General features: G+C 42.8%; 1 long non-coding RNA gene across 1 annotated transcript; it reads right to left on the minus strand.

The window, feature by feature from the left end:
• Positions 1-6,962: 6,962 nt before the first annotated feature.
• LOC131912745 (uncharacterized) lies at positions 6,963-10,226 on the minus strand. The gene is made up of 4 exons (XR_009379702.1): positions 10,181-10,226; positions 9,786-9,862; positions 7,890-7,979; positions 6,963-7,439 (listed from the first exon to the last, which is right to left on the minus strand). It is a non-coding gene; the product is annotated as an uncharacterized LOC131912745 (long non-coding RNA).
• Positions 10,227-10,426: the final 200 nt, after the last annotated feature.

Consider the following 10,426-nt stretch of genomic DNA (forward strand, 5'->3'; position numbering starts at 1 on the left):
GTTTGCAGCTACAACAACCAAAATATAGAACAGAGATAACATTACCTGTACCCATAGACAGGGACATTTTTTCATCTGCTTTGGAATAATTCCAGGACAAGATGTAAGGGATTTGAGAATTTACCTAGCAGAAGGAATCTGGCACAGAATACATGGAAAGGACTAGGCATGTTGTGAACCCCTGAAATTGTACACCAAATGTTGGGGTATTTGTGCATCTTTCTGAGGAAGGAGATCCATTAGTTTTCATAAGATTATTGAAAAGAACTCAGAGAGGTGAGAAATGTTCCCTCTGTAGAACTATAGGATATACTACACCAACGTTTTTCCAATCCAACTGTCAACATTTACTGTCTTACGCCGCATCTTCTGATCGCTGTGTAAATAAGTGGCATCCTGACAACCACCACATCAAATGAAAGGGCAACACTGACCCCTTTTCTCCAGGCCACCTCTTGTCCTTTTCTTTCCTTCACCAGAACTTCCCACTGAAGCTCATATACGTAGATGACTAATTTTTAGTGTTCAAGCCATATCTTTGGGCATAATATTACCTATTTCTAACACTGAAGGATCAGTAACAGATAGGATTTTGCAGCTAAGAGAAATTGTTAACCTTATAACCTCCTCTGAGATGACAACAGATTCTGTGCTGGTCCATGGTTCCAAGTACCCTTTGTCGTGTTTAGTTAAGTAGACAGTAGACATGGATATTTGTTGGATGGTTGGATTTTGGTGGGGAGGGACAGGGGCGCAACTGTATAACTCAGAGTGGCCTTCAACTTGCATTGATGCTCCTACCTCAGCCCACCAAATGCTAAAGTACAGGCATGCGCCACCACACCTGCTTTAGTAGTATATTGTTTTTTTTATTAAATTCGAGAAACGTCATGTGCAAAAGTACAAAAGTTCTCTCTTTGCATGTTATTTTCAGTTTCCTACTCCTGGTCATATGTGTAAAGATGAAGAGAGAAAAAAGATTCTGGGGTCCCATTATCTCAAAGAGGTAGAGGTTCTCTATATGGATACAACCACTAACAGTTATCAACTGCTATTACCAGTTCTAATGCCTAGTCTCATTAGGCATCAAAAAAATAGCACCCAGTGAGGCCCAAGGTGGATTAAAAGAGAAATGAAATCGATTTTCCTCCCCAGGTTGGTTATGGTGTTGTGGGAGAGACAAATAGAAACAAAAAGAAGCAATGGAAAAATCAGACTGGTGGTTGAACTGTCTCAAGAAGAAAGGAGAAACATGGGATTATCAGTCCTCTCATTTGACTGCAATTCCTGATAGAATTCTCCACTCTCGACATCTCTCCTCTGTCTCTATCCTGAACGAAAGCAGGAGATATCAGTGAACGTGGGAAAGGCTTCAAGGCTTCTCACTCTAGCTTCCAGTGCCCCACCCCTTCCTTCTAAGCATTTGTTTTCCCCATTCTGTTCCTGGGCACAGGCGATGAACACCCCACCCCCAGGTAGCTTTCTCTGCTCTTCTTCTTCCCCTTCCCCTTCCCCAGCACTGCCTCTCACAGTCACCCATTCTCCCACAGAATGCTAGCTAAGCACCTCAGCTGTCCAAGGTCTGCGTAGGTTGGTCCTAGAGATGCAAAGCCCTAAACAAAAGCTAATCACTCAGAGAGTGTCTGTTTACCAGATGCTCAGCCTCTTTGGGATCTATCTTATCTTCACATGATATTCCATTTTTATTTCTCCCACTTTCTCTCTTCTGACTATTTTTGATTCTATCTCAAGCACTATTAGAGACTTCCTACGAAGGGAAATTATCTATAATGGAACAGGGACATTAAAAGCCTCAGTTTCCTTGGAAATTATTGAACTCTTGAGGGTTCACTTTGGGTTTTGAATTTTGAGAACTGTTATAAGAAACTATTTTTTTCTAATCAGAATATTTTAACCCTTGCCCTCTCTAGCTCTTCAGATTCTTTTTTTTAATCTTCACGGTGTAGAGAGTCTTTCATAAGCTCTAGTTGATGGCAGATTGTGGAGGAATGTCTTTCTAAATTCTTAAACTTAAAGTAAGTAAACCCCCTCAAGGAAGCCGGGAAGCAGCTGATGTCTCTGTAGAGGCAAGTCTGGGTGCATGTCATGGACAGGACATTGCAGACAACGTGTGTGATCTGCTAATGACCCACCTAAATCACAGAGATTTGAACTCATGTCTGCAACTCCATAATCAGTCACACTATGTCGTCTCCCACCACATTGAAATGTGGCACCTCCACACTTGCTGGGTGAGCTGACTTCTGGCAAAACTGGAAAACACGACAGCAAAGCAAAGGTTAGCAGTGTGTAGAGCTAGTCTGCAGCAGTGGAGCCTACCGATTAGAATTGGGAATAAAACAACATGCTTTGCACAGATTGTTTGCTAGGCCCCAAACCATTCTCTAACTCAAGGAGTGAAAAGGATGAGCCATGGGGCTTGAAGAGATGGCTCAGGGGCTAAGGGCATTTGCTGAGCAAATACGAGGACATCAGTTCTGAGACCATCACCCAAGTACAAAACTGGTTGTTGCCACATTTATAACCCTAGCACTATGGGCAGCAGAGGCAGGTGGGTCACTGGGGCTTAATGGCCACCATCCTAGCTCTATGTTCAGTGAGAGACCTTGTCTCAAGGGAATGACACATGAGTGATAGATCAGGACACTCGATGGCTTCCTCTGGATTCTGTGCCTTGTCTAAGCACCCCAACTCACATGCACATACACCATAGGCATCTATGCACATGGGCACAAGTACATGTGCGTGCACACATACAGACACAAACATACACACACACAAACACAGGCAAACACACATAATAATAAAAATAGTGAACATTTTTAAACTTACAAATATGTCATATATTTCCAGTGTTTCATGTGAAATCCAAGATTACAAAGCAGTGAGAATTGGGTTTCCACTTTATAAAGAGAAAGGGGAGAGAAAGGAAAGGAAGGGAGAAAGAAAGAAAGAAAGAAAGAAAGAAAGAAAGAAAGAAAGAAAGAAAGAGAGAAAGAAACAAGGGAGGGAGGGAGGGAGGGAGGGAGAGAGGGAGGGAGGGGAGGGAGGGAAGGTGTAGTCTAACACTGCCTCTGGCCAAGGTCAGAGGCTTTAATCCAAACCAGACTGGCCAAGTGGAGCCCACAGTGTGCAAACCCCACAGCCTGCTCCCTAGAGAGTGGTGGGGCATCCTTCTCCAGGGTTAGTGCCATTTAGCGGGTCAGAGTAGCCACTCTTTGACTTTACCCAGAAAGATTCCTCTTTTATTAAAAACTTGGTCAATAAAGGATTTTCTGCTGCATGAGGATCAGCAAACAAGATATTTTTAGGAAACCCTACATGGATGGTAACTGAAACATGCAAATTTTATTTCCCACTTGGGCACTGTCAACAGGATGACTTTGGGAAGTCATTTCACTTTCCCGGGCCTTAGTTTCCTTTTGTTTCAAATGATAATATTTGGGCTCCCAGCTTAGCTCCCAGCTCTGATTATCTGTGATTGTATTCCATGGACTCTAACTGAATAGTCACTTCTCTTGGTCATCATCTAGCAAATCTCTTCCTGTGGGAAACCAGTCACTCTGTCATTTGTATCAAGTTGTATTTATGTCTTGAAGAAGATGAGCTACCCAGCCTTGATGTCCTTCCTTGCATCAGAAAAATCTATAGTCAGAACTAGACCACAGAGAAAAGTAGAGCTAAAAATGCTTTCCATAACTTTCTTATTTGGGGGTATAATGAGACTTAGACCAACTAAATCCAAAGGGAAAAATAAATATAATGAATTTTATAATGAGAATTATATCATTATACTACTAATACTTAGTTATTCCTTTAATTATGCTTTAAAACAGCAACTCCACATCTTGAACCCAAAATAAATACAGGGAATAACCATTCTTCAGGCAGTTGTGTGTGGTGAATGACTTAAAAAACATTAAGATGTGTTCCCTTCTAGTTCCCAGTGGATGTAGGATGATAATAACATGCATGTTTTACCTCTCTGTTAGTCAAAGTTCATTGCTACCTAACAATTTACCACAATCTCACGGTGCCATATATTTATTACCACACAGAACAGGATACATGGGATCCTCTGCTGAGGGTCTCATAAGACCTTAACTGAGGGGGTAGAAGAACTAATCTGCCTTATCAGCTGGAGGGCTGACTGGAGAAGCATTCACTTCCCAGCTTACTCAGGTTGTTGGCAGTTTCATTCAGTTGTGGTTGTTGAAGTTCCTGACTTCCAATGGCTGACTCTATTGTCTGCTCTCAAATCCTATTGGTCCCCCAACTTTACTGGAGGTCACTCACAGTGCCTTTACACACTAGTTTTCCCAACAATGCCACTTCATCAAGATAGCAAAGGAGTCTTTAGAACAAGTCCAATACACTATAGAACCTTGTATAACACAATCACAAGAATGATGGAGTAACATTACATATGCTCGTCATCTTCCAGCTAGCCTCAACTACTGGTCCCATCCATAGCTGAGGGATTACCCAAGGACATAAGCCTGAGAAGGCTGGTATCATAAGCATCACCTTAAACTCTATCTGACACCAACAGAAAGCAAAGAATTCCTGCTCCTTGTCTTAGTCTCTGAGGAGAGACTGCCTTATAGGGGACAGTGCCAACCAGAAGGCCTCTGTATGGTAGCCATATCGGAGCCAGTCACAGACAGGCTTAAGGGCCTCCAGGGATTTGTTAGAGTCTCCACTATTGTAAGGAAACTCTTAGGATTGCTATGTGGAAGGAACTAGAAGGTAACTGACTTGTGGACATCAGAATGCTACAGGAATCATCACATTCTGGCCGGGGTCCAAAAGCAGCCATGGCCAGAAAGCACATGGCAGTCACAGGCAGAACTTAGAAGGTGACATAGAACGTGCTGGGCTAGGGAGAGACTCACCATGCCCTTGGCAATCTGGGAAAGACGAGGTCTCACATTTCCAGCAACAGAGGCTCGCTGGGCAAGCATGAGCGGAACAAGAAAAGGAAATGATCCAGAAAGCCAGTATGGACCCCATGCAGCCCGCCTCGAGACCTTCGGGGCTTTTCCCCACAGCCAGGGCGACACAGCAAACTCACCCATCCATCATTTTTAGGGGGAGAAGTCTGGAAACCTGAGCAGTTACCTGAAAAGGACGGTTTTAAAGTACAAGGAGACTGACATATTGCTAATTGGCTCATTGAAAGTTCACATTCGCTTCCTTGCTACCCCAGGGCTGTAGAATCTTGAAGAAAATTCAATCAGTTATAGAGAAATAAAGGAACTACATTTTCTTCACGCAATTGGATTGTGTGAGTAAATCTGTAATCTTGCTACACCTGCGATGTAACAGACACTATATACATATGTTTTCCTAGAATTCTCCCCCAGTCCTATGAGGTAAGTGCTATTATATTCCCATTTTACAAATGAAGTTGAAACTCTGAGAGGTTAAGTAATTTGTGCAAGGTCACACAGCTGCTAAGTCAAAAACTTTGTTTAGAGTCTAGAATTGTCTGGCTGTGATATGCTGCCCTGGTCACTGTGCCTATGTATTAGAGAGGTTTTGCTGCTATAACAAGCATTTCTCAAGTCTCTGGCATACGGCTCACTGATTATTACTTTTTTCATAGCCAGGGTAAATAGGTTGGAGGAATTCTACTTGAGAGTACCATTTGGAATCCAGCACTCCTCCCAACCTCTGGCTCAAACTCCTCAACAGTTAGCCAAAATACGCAGGAGTAAAGACCGAGGAGGATATCCTATGGTTCAGGCTTAGAGATGGTGCATGCCCACTCCTGCCAATATCTACTGACCAAACCTCAGTGGCAAACTGCCACCTACCTGCGAAGGTGCCTAAAAGACACAGGAATGGAATATGAAAGACCTAAGTACTGCTTATCCCAGCTCTATCCACACATAGCCTAAGGACATATGTTTCCATCTCCTTCTGTTGAGAAGTCAATTTTTCCTGTAAATATGAAGGTCAAAAAATTTTTTTAATCTAGTCTGATAATGAAATAGTAAAGATACTGTATATAGCCAGAAAAGCCTAGGTTTGGCTTCAAGGTGCTCTGCAGTTTGCTACTAGTTGCCTATGGTCTAGTTTGGTTTCACACAAAGGAAAGTCTCGTGTACCTGACTTGGGATAGACTAGATCATGAACTATCTGTGCTTTCTAGTATCCTTCAAGGTTTAATGGGAGGGTGGCTTTAAGGACCATGGCTTATGAGAAATAAAGCAAAGGGTACAAGAAGGAAAGTGGTACCTGACCCTTAATTCAATCACAGTAGCTCTGTCTTGATCTCCCATAGAGACTGACTGAGCACATAAAATGTGGGGGGAAAATGGTGCTAGAAATGAATGAGCCCGTGATAGAAACCAATGCATTTGCTTAGGCACCATATATAATACATCTCTGCCCATCTCTGCGACCTGAGGAAGAAACTGTCGGGCAGATGACAGTGACAAAATCAGTCTATCATCCTCAAAGGCAATTTGAGGAGTGCAAAAAGCATGAGCATTGGAAGCAGACAGACCTGAGGTCAAAATATGAATCTTGTTAGTTGGCACAGTAGGATCCTGATCTTGTAGCTCTAAAGAGTGTGGCAGGGCACAGATTTAAAGAGGTGACAATACATTACAGCAATTAAACAATCAGGATGGAAAGAGGCTGTTTCAAGGTTCTGCCTCTCGCAAGCTGACATCCTGCGCATGCCACCTTCAGTCCCTCCTGTATAAAGCAAGTTTTTTAACACTACTCACCTCGTAAGCCTGTTGTAAGGACCAAACCAATATCCACAAAGCGTTTAGCATGTGCTTGCCTCATACAGTAGAAAGACAGTGATTCCAACCGTTAAAACTAACGATAAAGTCTCAAACATGAGTCTGGCCACATAGTGGCCCTCTAAAGAGCTATGGTAACTTTAACACAAAGTCTGAGAAAAATAACAAAAGAGAGAGAAGAAAAGAGGAAGAGGCTGCATTTGGTAAAGTGATATTAAGTAGAAAAGTTACATTGGGAAAGAGACCAAGTGCACGCATGGTTCACAGGCTTGAGGCCAATTCTCTTCTCAGATGTAGGGCAGCAGCATCCAGGAGGAAAGACACAGCAGCCTGGAGTGACTCAGTGAATCCTCTTCTCAAAGTAGGGTAGGTACCGTCTTCAGACAGGTGCCCAGAGAGTGTACAAGGGACCCAGCAGCTAGTGATGGTCTTAGTCACTATGTCCTACTAGACAAAGCCACACCCTCTGGTGAGGGTGGCCGTCTGCTCTGGGAGGGATTTGAGCAGCCACAGACATGAAGTCAGTAGAGAATGAGTCTGGTGAGGTATCTCAGTGGGTAGAGGTGTTCATGCTCAGTCATGATAATCTGAGTTCAATCCTGGGATCCTGAGGCAGGAAAGAACTGGCTCTCAAGTGAGTTGTCTTCCAACTTCCACCTGCACCATTCAAAAAAAAGAGTAAGATAAAACAAAGAAAGCTGAGAAACCAAGAAGTAGGCTACCTCTCTAGTAGGCCTTTAGTTTTTCGAGCAGGCTTCCGTGTATCATTTAACAAGCAAGTATGTGGTACCCAGGTGTGCAAGGTTTTGCATTAAATAAAAGATGAAGAGAGCAGGCTGCAGGCCTCTCCTGTCCCCAGCACCTAGGGATCCAATAATCATCAGAGAATCCTTTGCCTAGGCAGGCCCCCAAGCATTAAGTTCAGACAGCATCTTTTGCAATCTCATGTTTTATTTTAATAATCTAAAAGCCAATTCCCTCAAATTATCCATCAGAGGCAGAAAAAAAAGGATCACCTTACTGTAACTTCTAAAATCCAAACTGATTAATTTCTTGAATAAATAATTTAAATCTTAGACATGAAATCATTTGGAAAAGAGTTCTCACTTGAAGTCATTTCATTCTGTGTCTTTCAACACCAATGGATTTCGTGAACCACGATGTTTGTCTGATCTGCAACACAATTTCCAAAACGACCTATCAAAGAGAGAAAGCAGGGCTTCGTGGTGGCAGGCAACACTCCCTTCTAACTCAGAACAGGAAGTGGTAGAGCAAAGACAAGTTTGCAGCCAAGTCAGTCTCTGAGACCTAAATAAACACTCCTTGTGGGTGAAAGGGCAAGAATTTAGATACTAAGTCTAAAAAGTGCTATCAGATCTTAGATGCACTATCTACCCCCAAACACTGAAACACAGCAGAATGACTCTTGACAGAGATGCTGGGATTCCATGTCAATCTGCCATTTGTGATTGTTACATCAGATGTTGCAGTGGTTAATACTGTCACCTTGACAGGACCTAGAATCAGCTAGGAGCTGAGCATCTGTGAGGGATTAGCTAGACTAAGCTAGCCTCTGGCCATGCCTGCAAGGGAGTATCTTACTAGGCTAACTGAGGTGGGTAATGCCATTCCCTGGACGTAGGTCCCAGGCTGCACAAAAAGGAGAAGGTGAGCTGAGCACCAGCGTTCACTGCTCTCTGCTTCCTGACTGTGGATATAATGTGACCAGCTGCCTCAAGCTCTTTCAACCTGTCTTCCCTGACACAATTGGACTAGAGTCTCAAAATGTGAGCACAAACGAGTCTTTCCTTTTCTAGTTTGCTTCTGTCAGGGTGTTTTATCAAAGGGACAGAAAAAGTAAAAAGACAGATGTGAGTTGGCATTATACAGTATCTGTAGAGAAGGACATGTCAGTAACAGGTGTGTCACATGTACATGTAAGGAGGTGAACTCTAACCATCGTTTCTTACATAAGACCTTAAATCTGTTCTGTGCCTTGCAAACCTGTGACTTGGGAATAATGTCTCTCATCTCACACCATTTGGCAATGACTTTTTTCTATGCACAAAATTTTAGTCAGCTCCCCTGTGAATCCTTGGTTTGGCGGAGTCTAACCTACAGCTTCCTTCTCTGACCTTGCAGAATCCCATTTGAGCAAGAATCCTAAGTGACTAACAGAATCCCCACCTCAGTATCTGAGCACGTAGGGCTGGCCAACTCATCAAGCTGGTTTAGCCACAAATTTGCTTTTTCTGATACTCCTGCCTAAATCATTTCCTAATGACCATCCTGTATCATATCTAAATCTCCACTTGCCCCTGTTGAAGTCCCAACCCTCTGTCAGACCCCTTCCAGTGGTCCTTGTGCCTGTTGCCACTTCCCATGAATAAAGTCTGCCTAAATAGTTTAATAGTGTCAGAGTAGTGTGCTACCATGTTGAGCCAAGAGCAAATGATTGACCTGTAGAATTTAGTGTAGCATCTGACATATAGTCAACTCTCACTATTTTGTTGTTGTTCTTATCATCATCATCACCATCATCATCATCATCATAACCATCATCGACACCATCATCATCATCACCATCATTACTACCACCATCCTTGCTAGCCAATGGAGTGCGTTTTTTTTTAAAGAAATGCTATTACACTCTTAACACTGCTTTTAGACTCTTAATAGAAAAACAGAAAAAAATGGGAATAGTCAGATGATAGAGAATGATAGATAGATAGATAGATAGATAGATAGATAGATAGATAGATAGATAGATATGATAGTCAAGTTATAAGATAGATGAAATAGATGATGATGAAAACAGATGACAGATAATGATAGATGATGGATAAATAGAAGATAGATAGATAGATAGATAGATACAGACAGATAGTAGACAGACAGGGGGGTAGATGGACAGTGTTATTTTCTATGCTATGAGCTTCTTCTCTGAGACTTCAGAACCTAGAACTGACCACACTTAGCCTAAATTCCCAATTATGCTATTACCAGCTGTTGTGATGATGGTCCAGCTGTTGTGATGATGGTCCAGCTGCCTGCCCTCCCCAAGTCTCGGTTTTTTTCTTCTGGAAAATAGGGATAATAGTAACAAATGTTTCTAGGACACCATGAGGATCAAATGAATCGACACTCAGTATAGTCACCAGTCTTGTTAACATCCATGTCACTAGAGTAACAAGCTTGTCTCTCTGGCTTCAGGACACTAATCTCTAAACCAGAACCCCCCTGTGAACCTGTCAGAACTTTTAAATGAATTGAGCCTCCCACCCCTTCACAGATACAACAACCGAGTCACATTTCACAAATAGTCACAAGGTTCCTCAGAGCCTTGTCCTTCTAACTAGAACCTAAATACTTTATCCTGTTTTAATTTCCAGGCTTACTGAAGGCCCAGGTCTTTTGAGTGTTCCACTGGAATGTTAATTATGGGAAATTCCAGAATCTGTGGCTTAGAGACGAGTTCCCATTTACCCTGTTGCTTGGCATTGGGGTCCCTCTTGCCTGGCCTTCAGAACACCAACTCCCTTTCCAAAGCCCACAAGACTGAAGCCAGATGGCAAAGCAGCCAGGTCCTGCTGCTTTGGGCCCTCACTCTGCCAGCCTTGTAGCTCCATCCTCTGGCACTGGTC

Source organism: Peromyscus eremicus, chromosome 6, assembly GCF_949786415.1.
Source record: "Peromyscus eremicus chromosome 6, PerEre_H2_v1, whole genome shotgun sequence".
Taxonomy (NCBI): Eukaryota; Metazoa; Chordata; class Mammalia; order Rodentia; family Cricetidae; genus Peromyscus; species Peromyscus eremicus.